Source organism: Drosophila bipectinata, chromosome XL, assembly GCF_030179905.1.
Source record: "Drosophila bipectinata strain 14024-0381.07 chromosome XL, DbipHiC1v2, whole genome shotgun sequence".
In the NCBI taxonomy this organism is placed as follows: Eukaryota; Metazoa; Arthropoda; class Insecta; order Diptera; family Drosophilidae; genus Drosophila; species Drosophila bipectinata.
Genome location: NC_091734.1, coordinates 19,828,002 through 19,839,808, shown reverse-complemented (window position 1 = coordinate 19,839,808; position 11,807 = coordinate 19,828,002).

Genomic DNA, 11,807 nt, shown 5'->3' with positions numbered 1-11,807 from the left:
TTTGTTGGGAATCTGCAGAAGGTATTAAAGTTTCATTGTTGACGGCAAAGTCCAAAGTAGCGCCGTTCAAGACAAAGACGCTTCACTGTCTTGAGTTATGTGCCGCAGATCTCTGCTGCAAGAGAAAGCCTATAATAAAAGTTCCGATCGAACGAAGTGTATTTTGGTCGGATTCAGAAGTAACTCTTCATTGGATTCGTTCCCATCCATCGTCGTTGTCAACGTTCGTGTCTAATAGAGTAGCTGAAATTCAAGAATGGTCAGATGATAGCACGTGGCGGCATGTACCATTTAAACAGAGCCCGGTGGATATAGTGTCCAAAGGTGGAGATGTAAAGGAGACTGTAGAATCGATCTGGTTTACAGGTCCATCGTTTTTAAAGGAACCGGATCTGTCACCACAACTTCTACAGAAGGAAGCGAAAAAGAATGCGGTCGGATGAACCGCAATCGTATCTACCTCAGATTTATTGGAAGTGATAGAAGGATATTCCTCTCACCTAAAACTGCTGCAAGTGTTCGTTTTTATGTTCCGCTTTATAAGGAAATTGAAGAAAATAGTAGTGAATTCTGTTATTGTTCCCTCACCTGTCGAATATAATGAAGCTTTTAAGAAAATAGTCGAAATAGTCCAAGAGCACGAATATCAAGATGAAATAGAAAAGATCCGGAAAAAGTTAAGGGTTAGCCCTAGTCTATAAAAGCTAAATCCCTTTTTACACGAATAATCAGAGGCTGGGCCTACCTTTTCGTTGTTGCGGGTGGGGGGGCGACTAGCTAATGCTCCTATATCGTACGATGCCAAGTTTCCAGTATTGTTGACAAAACTCTATCAATTTGTTCAGAGCTACGTCCGATACTTGCACGAGTCGAATTTTCATGTGGATCCACGAGCACTTGTGTGTCTTTTGCGACAGCGCATATGGATCGTACATGCGCAGGAAGTCTGTAGTCAGACAGTACGGTCATGCATACGCTGCTTTAAATGCAAGCCTCGTCTGATGACTCAAATCATGGGTGATTTTCCCTTGGGCAGAATTCGTGCTCTCGCGCATTCTCCATATGTGGTGTTGATTTTTGTGGCCCTATTGATACGACATTGAAAATTTATGGTAGGCCACCCTATAAGTCCTACATTGCCTTATTTGTTTGTTTTTTGTCCAAAGCAGTTCATTTAGAAGTAGTTTCCGACCTTTCAACTGATTCCTTATACCATTATAGTTATACCATTTCCGATCAATTAGTTATATAGGATATAGTCGGCCGATTCCGGTCGTTCCGACTTATATACTGCGTGCAAAGGATAGAAGGGTGTGTGCAAAGTTTCAAGTCGATAGCTTTAAAACTGAGAGACTAGTTCGCGTAGAAACAGACAGACAGACAGACGGACATGCTCATATCAACTCAGGAGGGGATCCTGATCAAGAATATATATACTTTATAGGGTCGGAGATGTCTCCTTCACTGCGTTGCACACTTTTGGATACAATTATAATACCCTCTGCAAGGGTATAATGACTCGGTAATTCCTTGATCAAAATTCACTTTATTTAAGGGGGGACATCTGAGTAACAGGCGAAAAAAAGCGGATATTCTGGAATAAATATTAAAATAAATTTTAATAAATCGAAAACAAAATGGCGGCTCTGCAGCCTTTATTCCTAGGCCCTATTTTTTTTAAAGGGGGTCCATGGCCGAACACCTAACGTCCTTAATTTGTGATCTAGAACAAAAAATCAAGTTTGGTTAGTTTCTGTACATCAATGGCTATCGACACACGTAGGATTTTTTCGATATATGGATTTTTCACAAAATGGTGAGTGATTGAAAAAAAACAAAAAACGTTTTTTACGAACAAAAAACGTCACAAAATTGTTGATAAAAAAAGTAAGCAATATAAAAAAAATCCTACGTGTAATCCTAAATACACATAGGTATTTTGAGTATACTGTCAAAATTTTAGATCGATAGGTTAAGAGTTGTTCGAGTTATGTGTTCGGCCAACTCAGAAAAAGCGGTATCGAGAAAAACGCGTTTAAAGTTTAAAGTACTGTTTAAAGTTTAAAGGCATCGCCGCAGAATGGAAAATTTCGACACTTAGACACTTTGACCGGACTCTATCTTTTGATATTTTATTTTTAAGACCCTAAAGAATTTTTTAAGCGAAAAAAAAATTTTCGATTTTTTCAAAACTCTATTCAGATGTCCCCCCTTAAGGTTAAATTCGCACCCGACCGGTTACTGGCTCAGCTTAAGGGGTTATATACAGTTGTGATTGATTAAAAAATCGATTTTTTTATTGCATATTCTTTAAGTATATACTGTTGAGAATACTTGCACAAAATTCATAATGATCGGAGCATTAGAACCGAAGTTGTAGCTATTTATAGCGCACTACCTGCATATAAAACTTGAACAAACTTGAAACTTGAAACGCGATTATCTCAGAATCTTTTTTTTGGGAAATTACCTTTGCGGTGGACACGATTACTAAAAAACTACTAATCCGATCAACACCAAATTTTGACCACTTATTTATTATGATATTAGCTAGTCCGTGAACGAGGGATTTTCATTTGAAAGCATAAAAATTTTTTATTGAAATAATCCTTTTTTAAAGCATAATCCCCGTTTTCGGGATATCATATCCACCGCAAGACACCATCGAAAAAAGACGATCCAGGAATTCGGCTATAACATTTTTTTTATGTAATATTTTTTTATAAAAAAAAATTTAAATAAGTACTCAGAAACATGTACTAAACAACGTCGGTAAAGCATTTTTCATAAATATTTTCTATGGTGTCAAAAAAAATCGATAAAATTCCATTTTTTTGTGTGGTACAACTGTATATAACCCCTTAAGACAAGTACCAAAGACAACAAAAAAAACCTATTCATTTAACAAGAGCGAAAGCGAGAGCTCTATCGGTTGTAATCAATTGTAACGGAGACCCCGAATCCATCAGAGCCTGGCAATCGAGCATAGCAACAGAACGGCTTCGCACCAAAATGTTGGCAGTGGGTAGCATAGCAAATTTCGAACGGCAATCGGAACCAAAATTGCGTTGGCGGGAGTTGCGTGTTGGAGGGAACTGGCATCCAGATAATGGTGAGGTGGGGATGATGATTCCGGAGTGGAAGGCGAGGCTGCCATTTGGCTAGGCAGAGAGTCCCGACACACAAAACAAAGAGAAAATCTCTTTGCTTTTTGAACACAAGGAAACCATATATTTTCTTCAACGATTGAGAGCTGATTAATGCCCGCATGTGTCTATTGAATCTGTCTGATAACTCGCGAAGGGTTGCTACAGAACTGGCATCCACATCCTTAAGGCGGGAGATTTATGGGTGTGAAAAATGAATCGACGATTATTAAACCCGTATCATAATGCTGTTGGTCATCTGAAATTGCCAATGCGCGGATATTTTCCACCGCAGAATCTCGCAAACATGAAATGGGCCAGAGTAAAAAACCGCAGTTAAAAAATCTTCGTAAGCTGGAGGTGAGTGTCGATGGTAATCCTGAATAGTGAGAAGTAGTCAGACTATTCTGCGTCAGACTATACTATTGCAACTCTTCCAATTCCATATAAAGAGTTGCAGCCTTCTTCTTCAATTAACATTTCGTTTCGGAAGCGTCTGCAGCGCCCTTAGCTCCAGAATCAATATCTTCACCACTGCAAAAACACACACGGGGCTTGTGGAAAAAGCTTGCGTAGAAATGTATGCACCAAGCACAAACAAGTGTTTACGCACTTGCAACTACATTAACCGGTAGCAGGGATCACGTCGGGGTCACTGCATGTTAGCTGCCAAGCGTTTTTAACAGCCCCAAATTTGATATTAAAAATAACTCGGCAGTTCCTTGATCCAATTGAACTTTATTTAGGGTTAAAATCGCACCCGACCGTTCAGTGGCTTTGCTTAAGAAACGTATTTTTTAATTTCTTATTTGTTTTAATTAATTTCGAAAGAATTAATTGATTATTTAAGTTTATCCATCGCGTTGCTTGGTTTGTTTACTTTTTGTGAAAGTTTGACCAGACTAAAATTCTTAATTTTATACGGATGGCATCTCTACTAATATAAAATCACGAAATGATATGAGTCGCATAAACAGGGACTATTTCTATATCGCGCTTTCAATAAATCGTTTTTTTCATCGCATAAACAAAGGAATAGCCTTAATTTGTTGATTTGCTGAGTGCATCTTGATTTGTTGAAGCCCAATCGGACTCTAAAAATGAAGTCCAATTGGAAAATTTTTAGAGAAGTTAAAGACTTTTAATTTTGCTTCCTTAATTTTGCGTTTAATTTAATAAAAGTATAAAACAACATTTTTTTCCGAGAATCCATACCTTTCAATTTTAAAGCAGTGGTGCCCAGCCCCATTGCTCTCGATGCTCCTTTTTCCTATGTGAAATGAAATGAATATACAAGGTGTGTTAAAAAAGTAAGGTAACTTTGTATTTTCAAGAAAAACTATTAATTTATTTATCAATGTTTATGTTGTTCCCTTCAAAGTAATCCCCCACAGTTACAAGACACCAACGGTTTTTATGCTAACGGTTTTTCCGATTCCTCAAAGCACTTCCCATAAGTACTTTTCGGTATAAATTTGAGCTCTTCCAGCGATGCAGGGTTTATCTCTTCAATAGTTGCAAGTCTCCGTCCTTTTATAGGTCTCTTTAGTTTTGGGAACAAAAAAAAGTCACATGGGGCAAAATCCAGTGAATATGGTGGACGAGGCATTATTGTGGAGTTGTTTTTGGCCAAAATATCTCTCACAAGCAAAGATGAGTGAGCAGGGGCATTATCGTGATGCAAAAGCTATGAATTTTTTTCCACAATTCTGGACGTGCTCATGCGACGGTTCTTTTGGTCAAAATTCAGCAATTTACTTCGCTGACACACGACTCTTGCGCAAAACGTTTGAAAAATTTCATGGCACGAACCCAGCGATGTACCGACATCTTCAGCAACTTCTCTGATAGTAATTCGACGATTTTCCGAAACAATTCTCTACACTGCTTGAACGTTTTCATCAGTGGGCGTCCAGAGCGACGCTTGCCATTGACATCTTTTCGGCCATCTTTGGAGAGTTTGTACCACTTTTAAACATTTTGTTTACTCACAAGTTGTGAGTCACAACAGTTTCACTGTATACCACTGTCAACATTTCAAGTGTTTTGGAGCACTTATTTACATTTTTTACACAAAATCTGATGCAAATCCTTTGATACATATTTTTCGATAGCAAAAAATCGCTGAGAACGCAAAACGACTTGTAACCTTTACGCCTCTCACAACCTAACAAAAAATGGGATTCATTTAAAACTTGGTATAGATATACTCACTTCCCTCTCTTTCTCTTAAGCGAACGGTCGTGTTTTTTTGTTCGCACTGCGTTTTATTATAAATATTGGTAAACCGGTGTTTACATACTTGTGAATTAAATCTTGTAAATCTTAACAATCTTAAAGCCTAAACCGTATCGCTTCGCGAGTGCTGTGGTATATTTGGAGTCGAATTAATAATTTGTCTAAATTCTATTTCAAGCATAGCTCAGCTTCTTCCCGGCTTATCTATTTTTTCTGCATTTCTCTTTTGCACTCTTTCAAAGCTCCCGTTTCGGCTTCTTGTTTGGCACAGTGGTTCAAGGTATTGCGTTTTTTAACTTTTTAAATATTAATTTTTGTTTTATTAAATAAAAAAATAAAATAAAAAATAAATAAAATGGAATTAAAACTGGTCTGTACCATTAAGTCTTGTAACAAGACAATTTCCACATCCCAGCCTAGCATCCATTGCTGGTTATGTGAAAACGTCGTGCACGCCAAGTGTGCCGGTTTCACTGCATCAGTTTCGGATGCCATTTCCCGTAGGTCTGGGATACATTATTGTTGTGAGAATTGTCGTGCTGTGCAAGGCGAAATGAGGTCGTTCATGAGACAGACCAAAAATGGATTAAAAGAGCTGATCACTGGTTTTCGTAAAATCAATGAACAGCTCTGTGCGCTGGACACTCAGTTTAGTGGCCTTCAGCTGCTAAATGAGTCCCCTAAGCGTAAGAAATCCGCTGTTTCTGATCCGCCTCAGCCTGCTCAACCGACATTAATGCAGCCGCTTATATCTCTGGCCACCCCAAGGGCTAGAACTGAGAAAAATTCGTCCGAATTTCTCAGGGATAATGAGCAATTGTCCGATATGTCCGCCATGGCATCCCTTCAAGTGATGCCACAGGTCCTAGGGAACGAAACCCCCATTAGAGTCACCCAAAAGGGTATTCCACAGTCCGGACCACCGGCACCGACTGATGCTGCAGTTCTCGTACCTGCGACACCAAAACCCTTACAGGTGATTCCTCCATCGAAACATATATTTATTTCTCGGCTTGCCCCTGATACTTCAGAGATTGATATCTCGGCTTATATCAAAGCCAAAACAAAAGCCGATATAAAGGTGGAGGACATAACTAAATTTAAATATAATTATACACGGCGCACGTCTTCTTTCAAGATTCGTGTGCCCGCGCTGATGTTCAAGACGATTTGTTCTCCCAGTTTTTGGCCAGAGAATCTTTTCGTCCAAGAACATCAGCCTAGTTCCGTGAAGAAAAAAGTTAAAAAACCAGTGGGAGTGAGACTTCCCAATATCGGAACCACCGACCAACCCTCCACCTCTTCTTTGGCTACTAACCCAAAAAACTAGTTTCCTCATTAACTCTTACCTATCAGAATACTAGGGGGCTACGTAGCAAACTCCCCAAGCTATATTCTGATAGTTCTTTCTTTGCATCCCATATAATAGCATTTACAGAAACTTGGTTAAATCCGGAGATCTTTAGCTCCGAAGTTTTTCCAAGTAAGTACACCACTTTTAGACGGGATCGATCTCAGCGAAGAGGAGGTGGAGTCCTCATTTCGGTAGACTCTACTCTTGCTTCTGAAGAGGTGAAATCCCATGAGTTTGGCGACATAGAATTTATTTGCGTTAAAATCATTATGTCCGTGAAATCTTTATACATTACATGTTCATATATACCTCCTATGTCTGAACCGCCTACATACTGGCAGCATTTGTCCCCCATTCGATACGTCTCTAATCTTATGACGGATCGTGACCAACTCGTAGCGGTGGGCGACTTTAATATCCCAGAATTAAAGTGGTCCAACGTCGATAACTCACCATCTTACCATGACTTCACCGCGGGCATGTTTGACATGTCCCTAGGTCAGATCAACCATGTTAGAAATTCGGTAGGTCGGCTTTTAGACTTATGTTTTGTATCTGATCCTGATGGTACCGCTCTCTCCAGAGCTTTTCGCCTTTCATCCCCAGAGGATCCATATCACCCCACCCTGGAGGTCTCAATCGAAACCACTCCTGGTATCGATCAGATGTCTCCGAGCGTGGTAAATAAGATTCGCTGTTTCCGTAAAGCTGATTTTCAGAAACTTGATCGATACATTTGACTGGTCTGATATTCTGGCGTGCACTGATCTTAATGTCACTTTAGAAAAATTTTATTTTACTTTAAATAAATGTTTTGACTCCTGTGTGCCTCGGAAATATCCGTCCGCTTCAACAAATTCTCCTTGGTATACAAGGTATCTCACTAACCTAAAAAATTTTAAAAATAGGCTCTTACTAAAATACAAAAAAACCTGTAGAAGTGTTGATTTTTCAAGATACCTACTAGCTCGGTCGAATTTTACCGTGCATAACGCGGAATGTTATAGGAATTATATTGACCGCTGCCGGATACAATTTACTCAGGATCCAAAGAAGTTTTATAATTTTGTAAACACTAAGCGTAAATACGTGTCTTTTTCCCCCCTGCTTACGTTTGAAAATTCCTCTGCGACCTCTGATCAGGCCATTGCCAATCTATTCGCAGATTTTTTTTAAACAACTTATTCTCCGCCTAATTTGACAGATCAGCCTTACGCATATAACATTCAAGCAGCAAATCTTATTTTCTGTCCTTTTTTTTCTGAGAACAACTTATTATCTGGTCTTTTAAGGGTAAAACCCATTTATTCGCCAGGCCCCGACGGAGTACCAGGCTGTGTGCTAAGATACTGCGCCAGGGCTCTGTGCACACCTCTTCTTAGACTTTTCAACCTATCTTTGGAAACCTCGGTTTTTCCGCTTAAGTGGAAGGAATCATTCATAATTCCCCTACATAAAAAAGGGAAAAAGTCCGAGGCTGCCAACTACAGAGGCATCTCTAAGTTGTCGGCAATTCCAAAGTTATTTGAAAAATTAATTACCCCTCATTTGCAACACCTTTGTTTTTCGATAATCTCTCCCTGTCAGCATGGCTTTATTAAGCGTCGCTCTACCACCACAAATTTACTGGAGTTGACATCCTTTGTCATAGATGGCTTTTGTAAGGGATATCAAACCGATGTAATTTACACAGACTTCAGCAAAGCATTTGATTCAGTTAATCACTCACTCTTGTTGAGTAAACTGAATATGCTGGGTTTTCCTAAAGACCTCTTAACGTGGATCTCCAGCTACCTAGATGGAAGGACACAAAGAGTCTTATTTAAAAACATACAGTCCCGTCTGGTCCGTGCTACATCTGGCGTCCCTCAAGGAAGTCATCTTGGCCCGCTATTATTCACGCTTTTTATAAACGACTTGCCCCCTGCTTTAACGAACTCTCTAGTTCTTATGTATGCAGATGATGTAAAGCTTTGTCTTCAGTACAAATCCATCTCTGCCCAATGCAGTCTTCAGTCTGACCTTGATAACTTTCAAAAATGGTGTTTAGCTAATGATCTAATACTTAATGGATCTAAATGCAAACATATGTCTTTTTATCGTTCTTGCCCTCTGCAAGCTACTTATTCTATTAATGGGATTGCCTTAGAAAAATTAACCCAGGTTAATGATCTCGGCATCCTATTAGACATCAAACTTAAATTTGCCGACCATATTTCCTTAATGGTTAATAAGGCTAAAGGAGTCCTTGGTTTTATCAAAAGGTGGTCAAAAGAATTTAATGACCCCTATATAACCAAAACATTATTTATTTCCTTGGTCCGTCCTATACTAGAGTACGGTTCATGTGTCTGGAGTCCCCAATATGGAGTACATAAGGACCGCAAAGAATCCGTACAAAAGAACTTTTTAATATTTGCACTTAGAGGTCTATATTGGGATGCAAATCTTCAGCTTCCATCCTACAGTAGCAGACTTTTACTTATAAACTTACCTAGCTTAACAAATCGTAGGACAATGCTCGGTGTAGTTTTTCTGCATAACCTTATTAACGGGGATGTAGATAGCCAGCATTTACTAACACGCTTAAATTTCAACATTCCTAATAGAAGGACTCGAAACTTTAGTCCTCTGTTCCTTAGCCGTTGTAGTTCGACATATGCACTGCATGACCCTTTTAGGGTATTATGTTCGAACTACAATGGTCTCTACTCTATTACATCTCTTTCCTGTCCCTCTAATTTAAAATATAGAATTTTAAATTTTCTTACTAACTCCTCTTAGCTCAATAATTAACAAATAACTTAACTTAATATATTCTAACAAATCGTTTCTTGAGCGCCCCTCGGTCGTCTGGGCCTCTAAGCTTTATGATGAATACAGGAATGCTAGCTGACGCTCTTATTGATGCACAAGCCATTTCCAAATTCTGAAAGACCGGTAAAAAAAAAAAAAAAAAATTTTAGGGTAGAGTGTACCAACATAACAAAACAAAAAAATCGATAATCGAAAATATGTTGCCCGCGAAATTTGAAAAGTCACCTTATTTTTTGAACACACATAGTACGTGTGATGCATCCAGAAAAGCCCAAATACTAAAACAATTTTTCGTTTTTTTCTTCTCTCTTCCTTCATTGCCTCCTTTGCCGAGCTAAGTTACAACAATTGTTAGGCTCTCAGTTTTTCGTACTATGATAATTCGAAGGCACTTCGTTTTTGTATTGTCGAAAACTTTTCACTGCAAAAAATCACATTTGGTTGAGATCTCAAACAGAATGGTTAACATCGGAGCTATGAATTTCTTTTATTTATAATTTTAATACAGTTTTATATTTTTATTTCATTAATATTTTTTTCTTACTTTTTGTCATTGGAAATACATAATAATATTATTATAATATTATTTATACATTACATTACTATTACTATACTATAATTTTTTTTGGTATACCAACATGACCTGCAAAAAAAAATTCTCTCTCCAATGTATTGGTGATTAAAGTGGTAAACCTACTCTAAGTCCTAGGAAATTTACATATGTATAAGATGTGATAAGAGCCGTTAAGTGGGCCAAATTTGCATCTCCCAGCTTTGCCGAAGAGGCGCATGCCAAAATTGGTTCATAATAGGGTATTCTTTTTTGGTGAAGCAGTGTAAAGTATTGTTGGCGTCTCGCAGACTTTGCCGACAGCCCATTAGTGCAGTGAAGTGCAATGCACTGCAATGCATTGGACCAATACGTTTATGTGGCTCTTTCCCAGGGAAATCTACTGTGCAATGGATATTGCTGCTTCTAGATCTATATACTTAATATTTTCAGTAATGTGCTTGGCTCGAGCTTGATTCGTGGTGGTCAGGAGGGCAACTTTGTTATTAATGGGCTAAACTTACGCATAATCTGAGCCGACTTAGAATTTTCTGAAGTTGCTCTAGCAAACGCTGCAGACGTTGACATCGCGATATTGGCTGGTGCATTAGTTCTTGAGGTTATTGTTTTGGCGATCTAAAAACTGGCTAAAAAACTAAAGCGGATCGCCTGTTCCAATTTTTGGGTTGTTAAGGGAGAGAAGAGTGTGTGCAAGGTTTGAAATCGAAAGCTTTTAAAATGAGAGTTTGCATAAAAACAAACTGATGGACAGACTAACAAATAGAGAGACAGACAGACGGTCATGATTTTATCGACTAAGGAGGTGATCCTGATGAAGAATATATATACCTTTTGGGGTCGTATATATCTTCTTCACTACGTTTCACACTTTCGACAAAAATTATAATTCCCTCTGTTGGGGTATACAAAAAAAAAAACAGGTAAGCTATAGTCGAGTTTCGCATCTATATTATACGCGGTACTCATCTCTTCAACCACTTTAAATTTTTAAAGATCAAAGGTATAGACTTTCAACAAAAACAAAACGAAACAAGAAAGGTAAGCTAACTTCGGGCGGAGCCGAAGTTGATATACCCTTTCAGTTAAAACCGGATATATGTCTCAAAAATCGATCCCTATGATAATATCATAATAAAACAAGAATGGAAAGCTAACTTCGGGCGGAGCCGAAGTTGATATACCCTTGCAGTTAAAACCGGATATATATCGCAAACATCGGATATAGTTGGCCGATCCTTATGAGAATATGATAATATAACCCAATTTATTATAATACAAAAACCAAACCTAAAAATGTCCCAAACTTCTATCTTCAAAAACACAAAAGTTGGGTCATTTCCGATCGTTCAGTTATATGGCATCTATAGGATATAGTTGGCCGATCCTAATGAAATTTGGTAGGTTGGATCAACTGACCAAAAATAGAATCTGTACTAAATTCCACGTTTCTATCTTCAAAAACACGAAAGTTGGGTCATTTCCGATCGTTCAGTTATATGGCAGCTATAGGATATAGTCGGCCGATCCGGGCCGTTCCGACTTATATACTGCGTGCAAAGGAAAGAAGGGTGTGTGCAAAGTTTCAAGACGATAGCTTTAAAACTGAGAGACTAGTTTGCGTAGAAACAGACAGACGGACAAGCTCATATCAACTCAGGAGGTGATCCTGATCAAGAATATC